We start from the raw sequence: 6,729 nt of genomic DNA on the forward strand, positions 1-6,729 counted from the left end.
TGATAAAAAGAAAATTAAAATATTACAAAAATAATATTTGGAAATAAAAGATGAATTAAGTGAAATACAAGATATTAAAGAATATTATAATCAAGAAGTTTATATAAGTGAAACAGATGATGATAAATCAAAATCTGAATAAAGAAATAGAGGAAATAGAAAGTAATAATATAAATATACAAGAATATGAAGGAATAGAAGAATATGAATTTAGCATAAAAAAAATAAACCTGAAATAACAGAATTAAATGAAGAAAAATGTGTTAATAATATAACATTTAAGGATGGAAAATTAATTAAAATATCAAAAAGTCTTAGAATACCTAATAAAAACCAGTTAAAAGAACTTAATTATATAAAAGAAGTAAAACTATATAGGAATAGTAGAAATATGAAATAGAACGAGAATATTATAATGGAAGAGAAAATACAAGTGAACCAAATATATTAATAGATACATAAGCTAATAAATGTCATATAGCTTCAATCAAAAATAAAGGATTAATAATTCATAAAACTGATCCATATAGATATGTAATTTTTGATGGACATATACATATTATAGATTTGGAAGTTAAGGTACTAATAAAAATAGAAGGAATAAATCTTTTAGTACCATGTTATATAAATAAAAGTATGGATATAAACCTTTATATATTTTTAGGAATGAATTTTCTAAATGGATTAGAAGATTATAGTATAAAAAAAGAAGGATTATACATAGTACATGATGGACAAACTATAATATGTAAAAAGAACTAAATAAATAATTAAATAAGTTTTTTTATTAACAGTATATATATAAGTTACTATTGTAGAAACAAATATAACAACTTGTGCTTTATATATAGGAAGTGATATAATAATATTTAAAAGTTTTATGATAAAATCATGGAATAATAATAGTAACATAAAAATAAGTAACAGGAGAAAGTACCCAAATAATAAATAGTGTTGATAAAGTTAGTATAATTCTTGGAAGTAAACAAGTTACAATAAATAAAATTTATAAATATGATGAATTAGAGTGTGATATATTATTAGGAAATGACTTTATACAACAATTTCAATATTATAAACAAAATAATTATATGATAATGTTACTGTTGACCCATAAAAATTCAGCCCAAGTCGAACAGCTCAAGGAGTAAAGCCCAATTGGAGAATCCCCAAAACAGACAGCCCAAAGAATGAAGTTCAATCAAACGAGTCAAGGTGAAGGCCCAAACAAGAGGCCCAAGAATGCGGTAATGCCATCGCCCAAGTTTGCAAGTCGCTCAGAATCTGAACGAACGAGTGTCATACGGTCGCCCAGAGCTGTTGTTCTACTCTCGCCCAAACCTTCAAGTCGCCCAAGGTGTCAATAAACATAACGCATCGTGATTATCAAGGAATGCAGTTATCAAGGCAGTTGTTAAAGTAGCCTTATCACGTTCCACAACTCAAGGAAGTCAATCGAAAGCAGTTGGACGATGAAAGATAATGGCAGCAGTTAAAAGGCGGTTTCATGACAAAATGGCCACTACAAAGAAAGTGGGTAGTTATAGGACGATCAAGCAGTTTTCAGAGTAGTTAATCACAAAGAGATCGTCTATGAGGTATAAAAGGGAGAAAAGGCGTAGAAGCAAAGGACCGAATCCAAAACTCTCGAACAAGAGAATATGTAATTTTCATTTCTTTAGCTTTTAGACTTAAATACTTTCCTTTCTGTAACTCGTGTGCTTGCGCCCCTTGGAGGCACGTTGTTTTTCGTTTCCAATTGTAAAGTTCATCGCCAATAAAAGAACACCCCTTTTTGGGACTTTGTCTCAAGAGGTTTCGTCCCTTAGACAATCGTCTGATCCCCTTTAATTGTTAGCGAGTTAACCCGCGCGAAACAAATTTACATGTAAAATCATTTATTAAAAGAATGTGATTGAAAATAAGTTTGAGAGAAAAAAATGAGTTTTGATCGAAACATTTATATGACCTACACTTGTCACAATGTCATCACTTCATATATGACCATATTTGCAGAGCCGGCCCTGAGGCCAAGCGACCAAGGCAAACGTCTAGGGCCTCAAATTTTGGATGGTCTCCAAACAGTGATAGAAAATATGGTGAATGGTGAAGAAGACAGGAAGGTTTCTAGCTTTCTGTTGATTCTCTCCCTAACAACTAACAAGTAGGGACGAAGCTAGCACCATAATTGCAGCCGCGAGAAGATCATTGCTTCTGGAATTGCCGATTATTGCAGCCAATATTGGAGTGCGTTTGTATTTTGTATGTTTGTATGAGATACAGAAAGGAGAAGTTAGAGAGAGAGAGAGAGAGAGAGAGGTGGGAAACCCTGCCAAATCAGTTTTCTCAATTTGTCAAATAAATTCTCACGTGCTTAGGACTTTGGAGCTCTTATCAATGCCATATTTACTAACATAGCACGCCACTTAGTATGAGTAGAGTGAAAGGGGGTTGGGTGGGGGGAGTTTTAGGTGTTGGTTTGCACTTCGCCAAGTGGATGGGGCCTCGTGATACATAATCGCCTAGAGCCTCAAATTTTTCATGGCCGGCTCTACATATGTGGTTTTGTTAACAAATAAATTTTTGGTAAATTTTGATAAAATTTGATGAAATTTATGGTTGAAAAGTTAATAAAAGTTTAGTCTCATAAAATATCTAATCAAAAGTAATTATTGACTTTAACTTAAATTTCTATCAACTTTTTGGCTAAATGAAATATGGACATAAAGTTAATAATGACTTAATATGATAACTAGAAATTAAAATGAGAACTTGGTATTACCCATGCAAAATTAATCTAAAAAAAAAAAAAAACCATTCAGGTGCCAAAAAAATATTAAAGAACAAATAAATATTAAAAATTTCAATATTGAAGACCAAATAAATAGTAAAAATCATGATAAATTTTGAATACCTCTTAATATATATTGATGATTGCATTTAATTTAGACATATTTGACATTTTATTAAAAATAGTAAGGATATTATAATAAAAATAAAATTGTAATTTCAGCTTCCTCCGTAAGTACATTTTTTAAGAAAAGAAACGACTTAAAAATGCTATATTTGATCACTAAGTAATTAACTAACGGCAATGAAATACTATTATATTCAAGGGAAAAAACATATTCTCTCCAAGGTTAAATAAAATAATTCTCTAGGATAAATACCTTTCGACTACAAATAATGCTATTTGTAGTCGGCAACTATAGCATTGCAATAACTATTCCTAACTTTGCTCATTTTTGGAGTAATGTTCACAACGTTTTTTGCCAAATTCTTATCATCAACATTCGATTCATTTTGATATATTATTTCATACGACAGTTTTCTTCTAAAAATTGTTAGGAGGACATAAAAAGATTTATTTGACGCTCTTATTACAAAATAAACGAAATAAACAACACATAAAAATTTTATAAAATATTTGACCTCATTTCAATGTACGCTAGCAAAATATTTGGCAAGAAATCACACCGGAGATGAGATGTGCTAACTAATCGAAAGTTAAGAAGAAAAAAGTTACAACAAAATTGAGGGCATATGTTCAAAAGTGAAAAAATATTGACGACCTTACTTATAATTAAAATGTACTGTAGATAATAGAAAAGAAAATGTAGTGTAAATATAATTACCAACCCAACTTTTTGCTGCTTATTTTTTCTAATTCATTTTCAATTGTACATTCTTTCAACAAAATAATTTTGTATGCAAATTCAATAATTTCTCATACTTTTTAATTACATATTCTGTAAAGTGATAAAAAATTGGATTTTCTGTATTAATTCTGTAATGTACAGCCACCTATTTATACAAGCATAATGACAGACTCTATGGAAAGAAAGATATGCAGCCTGATTATTTGCAATAAGCAATCTTATTATGTGCAGTAGCCTGATTATGTGCAATTTCCTATACAAGTGAAATGTCTAATGGAATTAAATATACAGCTCATATTTTGACAGTAAATACATGGATCTTTGACACACCCCTCGAGTTGGAGCATGGGGATTGTTAATGCCCAACTTGCAAATGAATTGTGTGAAGAGATCAATGCCAAGTGCCTTGGTGAGGATGTCCGCAAGTTAAGTTGAGCTAGAAACATGAGCGATGGTGATGAGGCCTGACTTAAGTTGCTCACGAACAACATGGCAATCAATATATATGTGCTTTGTGCGTTCATGGAAGATGGGATTACGAGCAATATGTAATGTTGCCTGATTGTCACAATAGAGAAGCATCGACTGAGGATGTAGGATGCGGAGGTCATGAAATAGTGTACGAAGCCACATAAGTTAACAAGTGACGCTGGCCATGGCACGGTATTCAGCTTCAGCAAAAGATCTAGAGATGGTAGACTGTTTCTTTGAACACCAGCAGGGAGGTCTAGAACCAAGAGATATGAAATAGTCAGTGGTAGAGCGACGAGTAGTGGGATAGCTAGCCGAATCTGAATCGGCATAAGCACGGACTTGAAAGTCATTAGTAGCTGGGAATAGGAGTTCTTGTCTTGGATTGTTTTTGAGGAAGCGAAGAACTCGAATGGCAGCATCAAGATGGGGCTGTCGTGAGTAGTGCATAAATTGACTCAAAATGTTGATGGCATATGTGATGTCAGGTCTTGTGACTGTGAGATAAAGTAAATGTCCGATCAATCGGTGATAAAGGCTAGCATCAGTTAGAATGTCGCCTACATCAACTTGAAGTTTGTGATTCTGTTCCATGGGTAAGGTAAGGGGCTTGGAGCCGAGATAACCACTGTCAGATAAAATGTCCAGGGTGTACTTGCGTTGATTAATAAAAATGCCATGAGGTGAGCGAGGGACTTCAATTCCCAAAAAATACTTGAGTGGACCAGGATCTTTGAGTTTGACTTTGCTAGCAAGAAAAGTCTTGACATCAAGGAGTAAGTTGTCACCATCATCGGCTAAAAGAATATCATCTACATAGACAAGGAGCACGGAAAAGGATGAACCACGTGAAAGAGTGAATAATGAGTGGTCCGCCGTGGATGGATTAAAACTAGCAACTTGCAAAATTGAAGAGAGTTTATAAAACTAATTGCGGGAGGCTTGTTTAAGGCCATAGATGGATTTGTGTAGTCAACAGACACGAGTTTCTTCCTTTTTGCAATATCCAGGAAGGGGTTTTATGTAGACTTCTTCGTCGAGATCTCCATGAGAAAAGCATTGTGCACATCAAGTTGGTATAGGAACCAATTTTTAGCCACTGCGATGGACAAAAGACAGCGGACTGTAACAAGTTTGGCGACAGGAGCAAATGTGTCATAATAGTCCAATCCCTCAATTTGAGTGTAATCCTTAGTCAGAAGGCGAGCTTTGTAACGTTCAATAGTGCCATCTGCTTTCAATTTTGTTTTGTAAATCCATTTGCAACCAATAGGGTGTTTGCCACGAGGAAGGGTAGTGAGGAACCAAGTGCCATTAGATTTTAAGGCTATGATTTCGGAGTTCATTGCTTGTCACCAATGAGCATGACGTGAGGCTTCAGTGTATGAGGTGGGATCTGCAATGTTACTGATATGGGAGAGGAAAGAGCGGTGTTTATGAGAAAATCGCTCATAGCTAAGAAAGGAATGGAGGGAGTGGGACAAACCTGAAGAAGGCCGTAGCGGAGATGAAGTCACGCCATTTATATGTGGAAGGGTAGGACATATGTAATCATGGAGGTGAGTGGGAGGGTGTCGAGTTCGAGTGGGGCGAGATGGTGGTGATGGATCTCGGGGAGGAGAGGCTAGCGGAGTAGCAGATTTGGTGGTCGTATGGAAGGGAGGTTCGGCTGATAATGGGTGAGGAATGTCAAGAATATTAGTGGGTATGACAATGGTGGATGAGGGTGCTGAAGTAGGGGAGGAAAAAGGAAATATGTGTTCGTGAAATTGGACACACGGGAGATAAATGTAGTGGCAGTGTCTAAGTCATAGAGAAGATAACCATGATGATTTGAGGGATAGCCAATAAAGACACACCGACGGGCACGAGGGGATAATTTGTCACGATCACAACGTAGCGTAGATGCATAGCATAGACAACCTAGGACACGTAAATGATCATAGGAAGGAGCCATGTGATGAAGTAGTTCATAGGGTGTTTTGTGCATTAAGATAGCGGAAGGCGTTCTATTGATTAAGTAGGTAGCAGTGAGGATGCAATTGCCCCAAAATTTGAGGGAAAGGTGAGCTTGAAAGCGAAGGCTGCGGGCAACGTTGAGTAAATGACGGTGTTTGCGTTCGGCAACACCATTTTGTTGAGGTGTTTCAACACAAGTACGTTAATGGAGAATGCCATTATTGTTGAAAAATGTTTGAAGATTATGGGCTAAAAATTCTTGGCCGTTATCAGTGCGCACATGTTTGATCACACTAGGGATGGCAATCGGGCTCGCCGGCTCGGGCCGCCCGTGGCTCGGGCCGAGCTTCATTTTGGGGACACGGGCTTTGCCCGAGCCGGCCCGTGAGCTCGCGAGCTTTTTAATAAAAAAAAAAATTAAAATTTAAGGCAAAACAGGCAGCAGTTCGCTGCCTTAAAAGGCAGCAAGCTGCTGCCTTATATTAAGGCAGCAAATCGCTGCCTTTTAAGGCAGTGAACTGCTGCCTTTTAAGGCAGCAGGAGGGAAGAACCATATTAAAAAAAAAAAAAATATTGGGGAGAAAATGAGCCTGCCCGGCTCGGCCCGTAAAAAGCCCGAGCAAAAGCTCGGGCCGAGCCG

This window comes from Olea europaea, chromosome 18 (genome assembly GCF_002742605.1).
Source record: "Olea europaea var. sylvestris chromosome 18, O_europaea_v1, whole genome shotgun sequence".
Taxonomy (NCBI): domain Eukaryota; kingdom Viridiplantae; phylum Streptophyta; class Magnoliopsida; order Lamiales; family Oleaceae; genus Olea; species Olea europaea.